Consider the following 16361-nt stretch of genomic DNA (forward strand, 5'->3'; position numbering starts at 1 on the left):
AAAACTGTCTCGGATTGTTGGTAGTAATTCTTTATTTAGAATTAAAGACAGAAAAAGAAAAAAAGAAAAACTCGCAAATAAACTAGCATAATATAGCTAACAAAGTAAACAAATAATTGAGAACAGTACATAATAAGTGAAATAATATTATGCAATGCTTTTTACACTTTTTTTCTCCAACTTTTTCCTAGATAATATGGAAAAAAATCTCCAAAATCTAGAAATATTCCATGCCATTGGTAGGAAGGATTGCTCTCGCACCTTGAACAAAATTCCTTGAAAAAAAAACTGGTTGGAAAAGTATCCGTTTATACTAGAGAATAAATAATACAATTGGTAATGGCTTTTATTGTGTGCATCAAATTTGTTCCATATTGGATTTTTTTCAAACTGAAATTATTTAATTATAGCGGAATAATTTCCTTTCTTGTAACATATTTGATAACAGTTCAGATATAAACTGTTTCTATCAAAGTGAATAAAACTAAAATCCAAATAATTCTAACCCTTGTCTATTCTCCTCAGCGGCATCAATTTGCATTTGTTTTAATACAATATAGCTAAAATACCAAAAAAAAATGCTCTATAACAAGAAAGTAAAATAAAATGATGATATGCTTTATGACGTAATCAACAAGCTTTTTATCTAGAATCAAATTAGCGTATGATAATCTTTCACTTTCTCTGTTATCTATTGCAAATGAATTCATAATTACAACTAATCTTTTACGGGACTATATATTATTTAATGATTTTATTGAGCAAATTATATAACCTGAATATGGACCTGAATTTGTGAGAACATAATTTGACTCAAATTGTCATCTTACGGTTTAGATAAGTTTTTGAAAAGAAGTGAGTTGCTGGAATAATACATTTAATTAAGATACATTTATTTTTTAGTCTTTAAAACATTTAAAATTCTCGTTTAAATTTGACACTGTTCATTGTAATGTTCCAAAAAAATGACCGAAACCCCAAGTTATCATTTTGCAAATTCAATTTTCGTAGTTAGCATTTAGAAAGCAGTTTTTAAGAATCCCTTTGAGTTTTAGAATTTTAAATGCTACTAATTAGATTATATCAGTCTTTCAGAGGACAGGATTTAATTTAGTTTCATAACAAAAACATCATTTTAATTGCCTTGAATTCGAGTTTGAAATCGAAAATGATTTTTTTTGTTTTACATTTTATAAAGGATGAGAGAAGTGAATATCATTCCTTAGAGACTTAAATGTCTTTGAAATGTCAGATTAATTAGTCGCTGTCATTTAAGCCGAAAGAAAATAGAGATGCACATTTAATCAAATCAACCTACTATTTTGAGTTTGTATTTAAAATTACTTAATTAATGGATATAATGATTTCATGTCTATTTTAAATATCTGTTTATTTTCGAATTACAAAACGTAATAAAAAATAATAACAAATAAAACAGCATTGACACTACTTAATATGAATAAACATTTTTAGAGATTAGAAATTTTCTTTTCATACCTTTTGTTACAGAGTTGAAAGAATTTAATTAATTCCATCAAACAAGACAAGAGAGGATAGATAAACAGTTTAGGCCTCGTTCTTTATAATACGGTAATGAAATATCATACTTTAATTAGAAAAATTGCTTTAATTCCAGAACTCAGTTAAATGTACAGTACTTTTCCCGAGCACTTATTCATTTTACCTGAGCACTTATGAAATACATCAGATTAATAAGAACAAATTATAAACATAAATACTTACACTCTTTTTTGTTAATGATTTTAAAATGATATAATTTCAGGAACTCGTTTTATTAGTACAAAATTCATATTCAGATAAACGCCGGTAGAGAATATCATTCATTCAGTCATTTTATTAATTTATCTCTATTTAAATAAGAGTTCCAAAATATTTTAAATCTAAGGATTACACATTTCTTCTAAATATTATTTTATTTTATTTCATTAAAAGAGCATTATTAAAGTTATCTATGGTCACAGTACGATAATCAATCATAGAGTGTCAAAATGAGAAAATCCAATTCATGCGAATAGGGAAGAAACATACTTATTTAAATAACATTGGTTCTGCAAAATTTTGAGAATAACTACACAAAGAAATTGGTGAAATATTTCTGGATCTGGATGGCATTGATGTAATATAATTAATATTATATGAATTACTAGAAGATTACCGATGATTAGATATTACCGAAATTGAAATACTACTTTCCCGTTGTGATAATAAGGAAAATAAAAAGGTTTATTTCAAATTTCAAAATAAATAAGCAACTGAAGAATTAAATTCGCAAGCGTTTTATGGAGTATTTACATTATGTTTAACAACAAACAATATCTGAGATACTCACTCAAGAGGCCCAGATGTCGCAACAAAAAATTCACAACCCTATCCCCCACAGCATTTTTAGACTGTCAACAAATATGTATTTATTTTTTTCCGGCGTTATCTCCGTCAAATTATTGTTATAGCTGCACTCCAGAAAATTTCAGCGCTTTGACTCGTCCCAAGAGCAACTCGATACGCTACTCCAGAGCAGATAACAGCCCTGCGAGTAGGAGTCCGGGAGCCACTTGAGATTTCGGTTGCGTCACTTGTTGTGAGAAAGGAGTCGCTTGCTGACTTCACAAGTGTGTTTATATACGATCGGAAACGAACAAAACCAACACACTTCAACTTCTTCTGGTGGCCGAAGTTATCGCAATTGCCGGGGACTTCTTGAAGAGAGCCGTGTCGCCTTGGGGATGGAACATTTGAGAAAGAACGCTTTTGGGAAGAAGTATCAATTGGATCCTTGGAAGCAGTCTGGGTCTTTATATAGGATTCGGATTCTAAAAGAGGGTATAAGATTCGAATTTTAGCTGTAGGTTTGTAATGCATATCCAAAGACGACCTTCGATATGGAGAATTTGAAAGAAATAACCATTCCCCTTGCTGCCGTCAGTGCATCAAAAACCTATTGACTAATGTACAAACTGAAATTTATTAATTGATGCTATAATTAGATACAAACATTGCATGAAATCCACAAGCATATCAAATAATCTTTGGAATCTTGCCTTGATGAATCCGATAAATATTTCCGAAACACACGGGAATGGTCGCTCCTAAACTTAATTCGTATATTTCCTAACATATTATGTCATATTCTGCATGGAAACTGAGGTTCAGGGATGAAGGCGAGATCATCATAAGTACCCAGATATTTTGTAAGGATTGAAGAATGACTACACTTTCAGATTTCTACGTGGAGTATCATAAGACGACATGCGCTAATGCTTAGTAAAATGATGATGAAAACCGAGTAAGACTTTTTTTTCACTTAATTAGGTCCAAATTTGATACAAACAAACAATTTTCGTCATAAGACAGCAGATTAACTTTCATTTTGTTAGGTAGTTGCCTTTTTTAATTAATACTTTCACATACACGCATATATACATTCCGTTCAACGGAGTTAGTATAAAATTGAGCACAAATCTCCGATGATTATGACGAAAATATATATCAAATTTATTTCATCTGTTTTTCAGATTTTTTTATTTGTTGTGGTCAATTTGCACAAGGAAAATCCAACAAAACATACTTTCTCTGGATATTTTTTTTAATTGTTGGAAGTCTATGAATTTGTTGTAAATATGTATACAAATTTCATCCACCAAGCGAAAGATATTTTGGAGCTATCGTAAAAGAAAAGAAATACATAATTACAAAAAATAAAAATGAGTTATGCGAATTTAGGTCCATTTTTCAACATCTCGAGGGCTAATTTATGATAATAACAATGTTTTCTCTTTGTATTTACTTCATATGTAAAAAAAAAATCATTTAATTAGATAGTATAGAAAGTAAAACAATTAGCTTAGAAGAAAACAGATTTATCATTATTTTTATATCTATTGTATAAAAACAATTTTCAGAAGAAAAAAATAGAAGAATTCGGAAGAGTTTCTGCTTTATGAAAAACCTGAGAACGAAGACACATTAATAAACTCTCAGAAGAAGTCTGGGTATTTATATCAAATTCGAATCCTAAGAAGGGCATTAAATAGTTGCTTGAGTTGTGAGTTTGAAATGCATATCTAAATTAAACTTAATGTTACGCAATTGAAAGAAACATTTTTTTCTTTTCATTCTTATGCCCGTAAATCATGTACTTGGATGGAATAACCTTGTTGGTAAACTTACACCGTACACTTCCGAGTATCGGTCTAATGTGGCGAAGGAAAGAACGGATAACAAAAAGCCGGATAGGCAGGAACTCTATGAATTCATTTCTTTGTATACCAATACCAGAAGACAAAGTTTTTATGCCAAAACTCACTGCTATAATACGTATTTTCTCATTTCCCGTTGAATGCTAAACCCTTCATTTATCACAATGTGAACGCAGCAGCGGCTAGGTGAATCATAGAAGCAATGGCCGGTAATCTGTCGAGTTAAAATAGAAGACTCTGTATTGGTAGTTTATATACTGCACTGCGCGTTTCATGAATTTATTAGAGAAAAAGTAATTTAAAGGATATAAACTGTTCAGATTTTAACATAAATTCTGTAATGCTCAACTTAAAGACGTAGAACTTATTTTTAAGAAAACTAGCTCAAACTTTTGTTTTTCACTGATAAATAATTACACAGATATGAAAAAGTAATTCTAAAATAAAAGTTAAAACTTTAAATTTTTAAGTTTCGAAAAAGCCTTTAATAATGACCCAATAGACATTTTGCTTCCCTCATTTAATTACAATAAAAGGAAACTGGACCGGATAGTACGGAAGACGGATAGTCACGAACCGGATACTCGGGAATTGTACTGTATATCGAAATGTATCCATTGACATCATAATTAGATGCAATAACTATTGGAAGTTGAAACAATATTTCACTTGCAATTTTGAGCAGTTAATTCAATGGATCCAATAGTATGCTTCCAAATTTAAAAAAAGATGGGTTTTTTTATTAGATAGTATAATATATAAATTATATTTGATGAAATTATGTCAATCATTATTCTTGATACATAAAGACACATAAGCCCACAATAACATTTAGCATCACTTTTTGGAAAAAATTGTCCAAACTGAATACAAATATGCAATAAGAATTTTTAAAGAATATGAATTCTAAAGTAGATGCGTTTGTAGTTTTTTTTTTCTTTCGGTTTGCAATACTTATTCAAGATCGAATGCGAGATTATGAATCCCGAAAGAAGAACGCTATTTGGAAGAACCAATCTTTTATATATCTGATATAAAACACATAGAACGCTGGAATTCAATTGATTCTCTAAAAATGTATGAATTTCTATGTGATTCAGGTCCTAAAACGGGATATCCGATTTGTTTCTAACTTTATTCTTACTGTGAATATCTAAATATAACTTGCGAAGAGACGAATTTGAAGAAAGGGCAGCTTTAAATAAATTCGTCCATTTTTTTGTCTTATATTTCGTACATAAAACGTATTCGGGGTCTAAATCAATTGGATTCTCCTAGATAGTGATTATTTTGTCAAATTCGGATTCGAAAAGGGGATATCATATTTGAAAATCCCCGTCGAGTTATCATGCATATGAAAATATAGCTGTGAGATGGTTAAAAAAATCTCTTATAAGATTAAAATTCTAAAAGCTGTGTTTAGACTTAAGTCTGAATTTGATTTGTAACATTTCACCAGAAATCTGGAATTAAAAAAATAATTATAAAAACAGGTATATTTGTATAAGGAATATCAAGAATCATTGATACATATAATACGTATAAGACATTTGACAATTTATACATTTGATACTTTAACACAATTTAAGCTTTTGTGAAACAAATTTTACAAACATATATCAGAAATCTCTGAACATAAAATGTGTAATTAAAACAATTCATATAGGGTTAAAAATTCCAAAGAAATAATTAAAAATATGAAATTTTTGGTAAGCTTAACTTCTGTTTCTGAAAATTAAAGCAATCGTTTCTCATAAATATTAAGATTTTTCTCTTTTTGTCTGCAACTACGTTTATAAAAGTATTATTTTTCAGGAAACTTAGTAAAGCTTCTAATTTTTAATAATTATACATTAAATCTTTTACATCCAAATATAATTGCCAAATAATGAAAACATAATATGCTGATTTTTTTTAAAGGAATAACAATAACAATAAAGATCTGAACAAAAAATTCTAATATCATTAAATCATGAAGAAATTAATAATTGCCCCACCCACCCACTTTTTTTTGGAGGGGGGACGTTGCAAAGGCTTTTTGTAGTTTTAGCGTGCTGCTATCGAATGCGATAATTTTCCTTTTACGGTTTATTCACTTCAAGAGTTTAATTTTTACCCGTCCTCGTTGCCTACAAAACTAATTTAAGTTGAGGAGGAACTGACACACTTAATGTCAGAAAGCATGTTAAACTGCTTAAATTTACAAGGAATTTTACATTTTCTTCTCGACAGTATAGAAAGAGAAGGAACATTATTCTTTTATCAAAAATGTTAACATGATCATGCTAAAAGGTTGAATGTTTTCTGCAAAATGCATGATTTATTATGCAACACATGATGCAAAAGTCATTCAAAATGTTCTATAGGTCAGACCATTGGATCGAGAACTATCAAATTGGATACATAGTAGTTATTTATTAACTAACAGAAACTCGTTAAGAAAAAGTTTTTCAAAATGTTAGTTAAAAATTTATCAAAATGTTACCCTTATCCCGCGATAATTTCGAGCATACTTAGAAAGGCCCTTTTTATATAACTTTTAAATTTTTAAGTATATTTTATAAAGAATTTTCCAATTTTTACTGCATAGTTATACACAAATTTTCCTTTTGAAACAACCGTTATTGTTCCTATAATTTAAAATATATATTTTTTTAGAAAAATAATATAAAAACAGGTGATTCAAACCTAAAACATATTCATGATTTGAATACGCGGAATGGGTGTTAGAATCCAGTTTCATTTGTTTGAAAATAAAAATAAAAAGTACTAGTAGTTTCAGTATTAGTTTGAAAATAAAAATAAATAATAAAAAATATCTCCATATTTTATAGCTCACTCCATATTTTATAGCTGAAAAACGTGTCCTCTCTATACGAACTGGTGCACGTGCCATGGCTCTAAGCAATTAAAATTTCATTTCCCAAAGAAAGCTCATTTGTCTGTCATGTCATTATGTTGTGGATAGTATTATTTTCTTATCCAGCTCCATCATGCGTGTGTAAAGGCTGGATTTGTTGGTAATGAACAAAAAATAAGGACATCTACAGGTAGTCGAAATGGACTACAAATCTCATCTGCAAGAAATTGAAAAATGGGAGAAGCAATTTCTACTTTTCTGCATGACAAATTATTGGTTAAAGTAAATTATTTGGGAATAAGGTTTGGGCTTTTAGTTTCGGAATCCAATTGATCATGCACGTGAGTCAGATGAATAGTAAGTTTGATACTGAGGTTTAAAAGTCTGCCCTTTCTTATACATGTTGTACAAGTTTAGAGTGTATGATGCAGGCTAAAAACCTTCTTCTTAACATCCGGCAATTGTTAAAAATTATGAAATCCATCACACGAAAGATGTTGCTGTAAAACGGAATGTTAATGAAAAGAAAATCAAAACACCTGGACTTGATTGGGCAAATCATAATTGCTTTACTCATTTCTAGTTTAAAAATCAGTCGTGTTAGGAATTCTATGCTATGAATAATAAAATCAAACACACTTACCATTCAAAAATAATGTATTTAATATGTAGAATTTCCTTTAATAGATACTAGATTTGTCAGAATAATCAATTGCTATGGAAAGAATATTGGAACTTCATATATCGGTCGATTAGTTTAAATACTTTGTTTAATAATCGAACTATAAAGTAGTAATAAAATGAAGTTTTATCGAAAATCCCATTAAATCATCCTTTCAAGATAATAGAATTTTTATGCATCTCGCAACAAACCACTACGATACCTTTCATACGAAAACAATGGAAGAATGGGCAATCGAAAAGACAACAGAATGTGCATTTATTTCTTGATTTATTATGGTTAATTTACCTCTGAATAGATTGAAGAATTTATCTTAGGATTCGGAATGAAGCTATTATGATTATGATATGGACATTGAATTATCCTCAAGCATTTATCGTTTATACAGTTTTTTATATGTGTGTTCTAGTATAGATATGAGAATTTCCTATTCTGACAATGCGACGTTTTTTATTTGTAAGATTTTTTCAGTTTTTTTTTACTATTATTTGTTGTTTTATTTAAATGAAAATGATAATCTGAAGTATATTTTACTCTATTAATTTTCTCTTTTAATGTAGACGTTGTATTTGTGAAGTAGAGTTACATTAAATATTGAATTTCCTTTAAATATTTTTAACATAAGTAAATAGGGAAAAATGAAAACAGAAAATAAATTATAAACAAATATTCAGAATTACAAAACACAATTAAAATTTACTCATATATTTTGCATAAATGAACGAAGAAATATTATATGTTTTGGAGAAACTTTGAAAAATATGGGTATGAGTATTTTTCTAAAGCTTTCCGTTTAATAAAAAGATTCCTATAATATTTTTTCCCATTCCTCAGGCAATTTACATAATTCCCGTTGCAAAGAATCAAATTAAAAACGTTTTTGATAAATAATTTCTATTAAAACGTTACAGGGATATAAGTTAAAATTTTTTAATCAAATAAAAGTATTTTATCTTTTAGGGAAAATTCTGTATATAAAAAAAAATTATCTTAAAAGAAGGAAACAAAGATGTATTATTTTTTTTAAATAAAATTACATCATTACTGTTTGTAAATCCAGCATCAAAATGTCATTTTTTTTATAACAGGACACAATCTGTAGAAGCAGCGTGCCGTGGCTGGTTCGTTGTGCTTTGAATAAATAGGCAAATAGAAAACTTAACAACAAATTTATTGCAGATTCGTTCGAGTTACTCTGCTCAGTAACTCCTTCTCCAAGAGCCAACATTCGAATGACATCACTCTTTTAATTACACCCGCGCTAGTTGTCTAGCGCCATCTATGAACGTTTATTTCCTAACGCTTCAAAATCCAATCACTACACCCCCCCCCACACACACACACCGAAAAATCCTTACATATTTTCCGATAAAGGTCTTATCCCTCTTCCCCCACATAAAATTAGGAATTTCGGATAGGCACGAATACCTGCCAAGACATTGGTGAAATATAGTTACGAAATATAGAACTTCTGAGTAAAACTAGTATTTTTACTGAATCTTTTTGCGATAATATGCATTTTGGGCACTATTTTGTTGGTCGCTTGGTTTCAAAATCGGACTAAAAAGCAAAAGCAATTGAAAGTATTATCTTGCAAGTATAATTGTAATTACAAGATAATATATCGAATTTCAATGATTTGAGTCATTGTGTTTTCAAACAGTCAACGAGACAAACTTCTTGTGAATCTATTTCGTTCAAAATATGACTAAACCTACACATTTGTACATAATTCAATGTATCAAATTTCAAAAATCTAGCTCAAAGCGTTTTTGAATTATCGTATTCACAGTTGATCAGACAGACAGACATAATGCAAAAAATATATTTCTCGGACTCATGGAGAACTAAAACTTGGAAATTCATCAAAATCTCGATGTCGATTTTTTTTTTTTTTTTGACGATTACAATACTTTTTTTTTTTACTTCGTATATGAAGAAAAAAAAAAAAAAAAAAAAAAAAAAAAAAAAAAAAAAACTTGCTTTCAGTAGAAAAGTTGTTTTCATGAAATAACTTCAGTACGTTAGTTATTCATATTGAATAAATAATCTGGTATTATTACTTTCTTTTTTTTTAATTTATCAAACTCCAGCGTTTGAAATTCAATGATATATATATATATATATATATATGTGTGTGTTATATTTCGATCGTTTGCAAGCAGTTTGAAGCAATCATGCTAAATATCTAAAAGAAATATTAAATGTTAAACTACATATTCTATTTTAGAAGTAATTGGAAAAGCCGTTTTGAATATTTTGTAGAACTGAAAACCATTTCAACGATCGTAACTATCGGATAAAAAAGAAAAACCTTAAACAAAAGAAGAGCTCTTTTTTTTCTTATTTTCGTCTCACTTTTACTGAAATTGCATTTCAATTCGCATTGACTAACTATAAAAATGCTGATGACAATTGATAAATTATAACATTCTTCACTTTCTAGACAGAACATGAACACAACAACTGAACTATTTTTTCATAAAATGAATGTTGTTTTAGCGACAGTTCTGAGTACACGAAAAAAAAAAATGAGAATAAAAAAAAATTACATATGATGGTGCATTCTTTTCAAGCCCCAATCTAGGGAAATCATTAATGCTGGTAACTTTGTGTCAAAATGACAGCGTCAGTTGGTTGATTAGATGACAGCCAGACGCAAAGAGGTATTTTAAATACCATAGCGTAGAAAATTTTTCGTTATCATAACAACGTGTGAGCTTAAATACATTTCCCTCTCCTCAATGACTTGGAAGTTATTTTTACTAAACTTCCTCTGTCTTTCTCTCTGCTCAGAGCGGGGAGCTCGATTCAAAAGGCTTGTGAGTAATGAACCTAAACCGTACATCCGGTATGTTAAGGACCTTAAAATGCATTCACTGATAAGCAGGATTTTGAAGAGAGGTAAACAGTTTTCGACTCTCGCAATTCGAACGCCGAGATAAAGTATTTCCTTCAAATATTTTGCGGGAAGTTTTCAGATTTAGTGGTTTGAAATTTTGAAGTTTCAGCCTTGATTTTTATAAAGCTACTTCGGATTTATTTATAAGATAACTGGCGCGTTTAACTTCACAAATATATGCTCTTTTGTAATTCTCAAACAGTAGGTACTTGCAATTTATTATTTTTTTTATTCGTGATTTATTTTAGAGGGACAAAACTGCTATGCCATTAAAATTTAGTAATAATTAAGAATATATTTTTCGTATCGGATAATAAATAGAAAGCAGTATAGATTAAACAAAATGAATTACTCCCATAGTCTTCAGAAAATCTAACCAGCTTGCTTTGTGACATTTCTTTGCCACTTAAAATTTTATCACAGCAAGCTAATAATCTTTTAGCCTTTGTATTTGAAAAAATGTTGCTTATTATACTCCATTGTTTGCAAAAATTTAAAATTATTTATTTTTTCATATATGGAGCATAAAAAAAATATTGCAATAGTTTAAAAATTCCAACTATAAGTTTTAAGACATTCTGAGTTCGAAAATCACATTTGCAGAATATATCTGTCTGTTTGTTCGTCTTTCTGACTCTAAAACGCTTTGAGCTTGTGGAATTTAACATATGATCTTTAAACCAAATTTGCAGATTTCTATAGAATTTTGAACAAAGGCCATGCAGATTAAGTCTGTCTGTCCGGCTGTTCAAATATAAGTCAAAGCGATAGAGACAGCGATAAAGACGAAGAGAGCTAGATGGATAAAATTCAGCTCAGATATTCAACATCTGTTGCAAAAATACCAATCAAATTGTGAGTCAAATCCGGGAAGGGGGCGAGCGTTGTTCGGTCTGTAATTTCAGAAGTATATAAATACGATAACTCAAAAACTAAGTGAAATTCTCAACGACTGATGTGATTTTGTGACTACAAGGGTAGGTTTCTGTTAAATTTTTGTTTCATTCGGTGGGAAAAACGCGTCTAAAAGGCAGTTCAATTTTCGGATACTATTAACTGCATACCAGGAATTAATCGTCTGAAAATTCGCCTAAAATATCGTTCTTAAATGTTTAATATTGTAAAAATATTTATATTTTTAATTAATATAATTTATTAAAATTTCAATCATTTTAAATTGAAACAATATTAAATTACCTTTATGTTGCTGGGTTCTAATATTTTTCAAAAAGTGCAAAACGTGAAACTGATAACACGCTTAATAAAAAGAAAAAAATAACTCCTCTAACATGAAAGGAATAAAATATGGTAAAAATGGTGGACGTAAGTAGTAAATACCAAAAACAAAATTGTAAAAAAAAAAAAAAAAATTGAACGGTATGTTACATTTCTTTCAAGCTGAAAAATGTTGTTTCACTTTTTCAGTGGGCATTTACATCGTTTAATAATTTTAATCTTTAATTTTATTTCTGAAAAGCAATTACTTTCCAAAATTTAATTCCAGATTTTAATTCTAATTAAAAATAATTTATTAGAAAAATCATTGTTGCATTAAAATTTTATTCTTAAAACTCAAAAACCATAGAAGGTAATTTTATTTAGTTATTTTGAATTCATTGAATAAAGTTAAAATATAAATGTTACATATTTAAATTCTTGGAGAATATGTGTAAGGTAAATTTTAAATGAAAATAATATTAATTTCTTTCCTTTTCAAATATTTCGGAGAAATATTTTAACCAAATTGATATTGAATATAACTGAAAATATCGAAACAAAAATGATACTGTAATAAAAAAAAATGTTTACCACCTAAAGAATTTGAAATGCCTAATAAAAAGATATTTATTTCCATTTATTTCCATGCAATTCTTTGATTTAGATACAATATCCTTCATCGGGATTGTTCCATATAAATTTATTCTGTAACTAATTATGTAATAAATTAAACGTTACAAATATTTTTTTGTTGTTTGCCCTCGGAGGCTAAGAAACGAGTAACACGGTAAAATCATTCAACCGACAGCCGATCCTACTTGAAATCTGTTGTGTATGTAGTTCTAACGTCTGTTAAATCTGTCAAGATCAGACATTCCCCTACTCATTTAAAATGAACATTTAGAAGCCGTTTCGTCTCCTTTATCTGCCTACTTTTCAAACTGAAAAATAAAGAATTATTTGAAGAGTGCATAAATTTATTTGTGAATGCTATGTCATCATATCTAGACTTAACTCTATTTAGACGGGAAAAAATGTTTGTACATTATCTGATTTGTTTAGATTAATAGTTTCGAATCTAAAAAGCATATAAAGGTGTAAAATTTTCCTAATGAAATTTAACTAATGTTTTGATGATTAAAGAAAATTTAGCACCTTTATTTAAAAGAAAGAGGAAACTATAAGGGGTAATTTTAAATATCAATTGACTGAGATATGCATTTACAAATACTGAAACAAAATTGATCAAAAATTGTCTATATTTTTAAAACACAAATTCTGATATACAAAATGGTTATAAGTGAATACTCCAAATTTGCAAGTCTGTTAAAAAAAAGTACAGCCTTGTTGCTCATCAGAAATCAAAAATAGCAATTGAATGTTTAAATTCAACATAGTTGTAAGTATTCAATTGTAACTCCCTACATAAATGTAAAGGATATCAAAGCAGTAATATAATTCATCCCCCAACTTTTTCTGCTTAATTGGTGCATTGCCTTGAAAGGATACAAGTATACGCGAATGATAATATTTGATTTTTTGGGGTGGGGTGGGGGTGGAGAGGCTACATCAAACATCAGGGGCTTGTTTCAACTCTATCAACAGACGTTAATAAGATTAAGACATGCATATATATTTGTATGTGTGAATTCTTACAAAGTGTCACATCAAAGATCCTGACAATATGGGATGAATTATCGTATCGCCTTGATATCACTCGTATTTTTAGAGGAGCTTACAAGAAACACTTATAACTGTTTAAGTTTAAACTTTCAACTGTTATTAGTATTTTTCGACGAACAGAAGGTTGAAATTTATTTTGTTTGCCTTTTATCACCCTGCAAAGTTGAAATTTTCATTTACAATCCCCCTATATAATGATGCTTTTTTTAGGAAAGTGGTTCGTTTAAAATCTTTTTTTTCCCCAAAATAATAACATTTTTACAAATACATGTTCGTGAAGTGCACCATGTATTGTAGTAGTCACTTAAAACAGCATAAGAGAACCAAGGCACATATGGAACACATGATTTGGGAGATCCAAATCATCATCAATATAATATCTAGTTACATATAAATACTAAGAATATCAAATGCCTTTTAAATAACTGTGCTTTTATTCGCCCTCTCCTTACTTTGGTATTTACCTGTATGAGCGAAAGAATAAATAAATGTACGAAGAAAATTTGTATAAATGAAAAATTTAATAAGGCTAACTTAATTTTTCTATTTCAGCTTAATAATTTTCCTTTCAGGAAACACCAAATTTAATTTTCAAATCAGTTTTGTAAGGGTTATGCCCGAACATTTAGGACCACTGAGTTCTTACTCCTCTGCAAATCCCCTTTCACTAGCACAAGTCTCTTAAAATAAATACAAATTGTTTCAAATTTACAAAAGGAATTTCTGATTTCTGTTAAAGTAAATCATCTGTCCATTTTATATTTTAAATTAATTCATATAGCTAAAAGTTAATTTAATTGAAAAAAATAAGAATTATTACGAAAATTTAGCATATAGAAATAGAAAGGATTCCTAAAAATGAACAAAATTACAAGCTTTTTTATAAATTTTTGCAAAAAGCTCTTCAAATGAAAACACTGAAAGAGTGAATGAAAAATGGAAAATTTAGAACATAAATGTTTTTCTTTTGTTATAAAATGTTCCGTGAATTAGAATTTTTAGAATTACGAAAAGTTGTTAAAATGTTGCAAAGGATACTTAATTTCATTTTTAAATATTCTAGTTTTTTTTTTTTTATGAATTACTTTAAATCCTCATAATTTATGCATTCTATGAAAATATGTCATTTTAACCCTAGACTGATAAATTAACACAAAAAAAAATATAATTTCATTCCTTTAAATAGTTTTTCTACAACTTTTTACTGCATGCAAATATTGAAATACATAATTCTCCACCAACCGGAAGAAATTACGAAAGACAAGTAAACTTCTGCTCCAAATATTGAAAAAAAAATAATAATTAAATTTACTGAGATAATATTAAATTAACTCCAAAAATTCCTGTGCATGTCCAATAATAATTAAGTTAAATTTAGTCATTTACGGCGGTTCTCCATGACGCCAAAGAGTCCATTTGAAATAAAAACTAAAATGTAATCGTCCTTTATTAACAACAGCGCTTTACTTGTCTGTTTTTCTTAAGAGCCGTCTAAAGCCTTCAGGGTTCAAAAAAATGCTCAAAACATATTACGGAATTTTTATAGCCCATGGAAGAAATGTCTTTATTAAAAAAAATTTTAGAGCTTGAAAAAAATTTTAAAAGCCGCCATAAATGCCTCTCACTTTTTCCGCCAAAAGATCCTAAATTCTTAAAGAAAAGGATACGACCGGCTCATTGCAAATTCTTTAAAATACCGTCAACCATCTTGAGATTTTTTCCCTCCCTTCTCTCTCACCGTTTTTACCATCTTGGGGTTCTTTTATTTTATTCCTTTCGCGATGCTTTTCAAGTATCTCTCATGCACCGAGGAAGGAAATGATTAAAAACGCTTAAAAAGAGAAATTGCGTAATGTTCGCGGAGATACGTTAAGAAAATAGCTGCGAGAAAAAGATAGTGCTCATAGAAAATGCTTTATGTTGGAAAAGTCTAGTTTTTACGCGTCATCTTATTGTTAGTGCCAGACACTTTTGAAGTCCCCCCTCCTCCTTCCTCTTTTTCAAACCTTCCTCTTGGATACGTTAGTGAGTGGATTGTGTCAAAGCATTTCCATAAGACCGTGTTTTAAATGGTGTATGCCCCTAAGGTGAAAACGAAAAGTTTTACTTAAAATTTTAAAAGTGTTTTATGTAATCGCTGTTTTTTTTTTTTTGTTTTTTTTTTTTTTGTTAGTGTTCGTTTTTTCAGAGTGGAGTTTGTGACTAAGACACATCTCTTTTCAATTGTTAAATGTCTCGTGAAAGATAAGGAAATATTTAAAATCTTGCAGCTAAAATGTTGGACATTTCACATGAATAATTAGAATCTGCATTAAAATGAAAACAAAAAAAATATTTATGTTTTAATTAAAAGTAAACTATTTTTTTATATAAGAGAATAAACTTTGTTCTCAATAATTCTATAATGCATTCTTGATATTAATACGAAACTCATGAATGAACACTGAACGAAAGTAAAATAAAATGAAGAAATACACTATAAAAAATTTTCGAAATCGTTCGAATCAAATTTTTCGAAACATACTCATCTAACTTTTAACTTACTTTTCATTGACCTTGACATTTTTTAATGAAAACTACTTTCCGATCTGCTCATTGCTCTTTTCAATTTTCATGCATCTTTTACAGATTTTTATTTTCCAATTCTTGAAATATTTATGATTCAGTATAATTTGGCAATTTGGGTATGTCGATCGAAATTAAATCAAGAAAATGTATCTATACACAACCGTAAAAATATTTGAGAATCTAGTATTCTAGAGTTTTAATCGAAAAAGAATGATCATTCCCATGATAATT

The 16361-nt window shown here is 28.9% G+C and overlaps 1 protein-coding gene across 8 annotated transcripts in view; it reads right to left on the bottom strand.

The window, feature by feature from the left end:
- Positions 1 to 16361, bottom strand: part of LOC129968472 (zwei Ig domain protein zig-8-like) — a 270080-nt gene that overhangs the window by 63058 nt on the left and 190661 nt on the right. Inside the window, exon 1 of one of the 8 annotated variants that reach the window (XM_056082385.1) lies at positions 2351 to 2514. The exons of the other annotated variants lie outside the window; for them this stretch is intronic. The gene's annotated coding sequence lies outside the window, so the exon portion shown is untranslated. Of the gene's footprint in view, positions 1 to 2350; positions 2515 to 16361 lie in introns of those variants that run through there. 8 annotated transcript variants of the gene reach the window in all.

The sequence above is a fragment of the Argiope bruennichi genome, chromosome 5, assembly GCF_947563725.1.
Source record: "Argiope bruennichi chromosome 5, qqArgBrue1.1, whole genome shotgun sequence".
NCBI classification, from domain to species: Eukaryota; Metazoa; Arthropoda; class Arachnida; order Araneae; family Araneidae; genus Argiope; species Argiope bruennichi.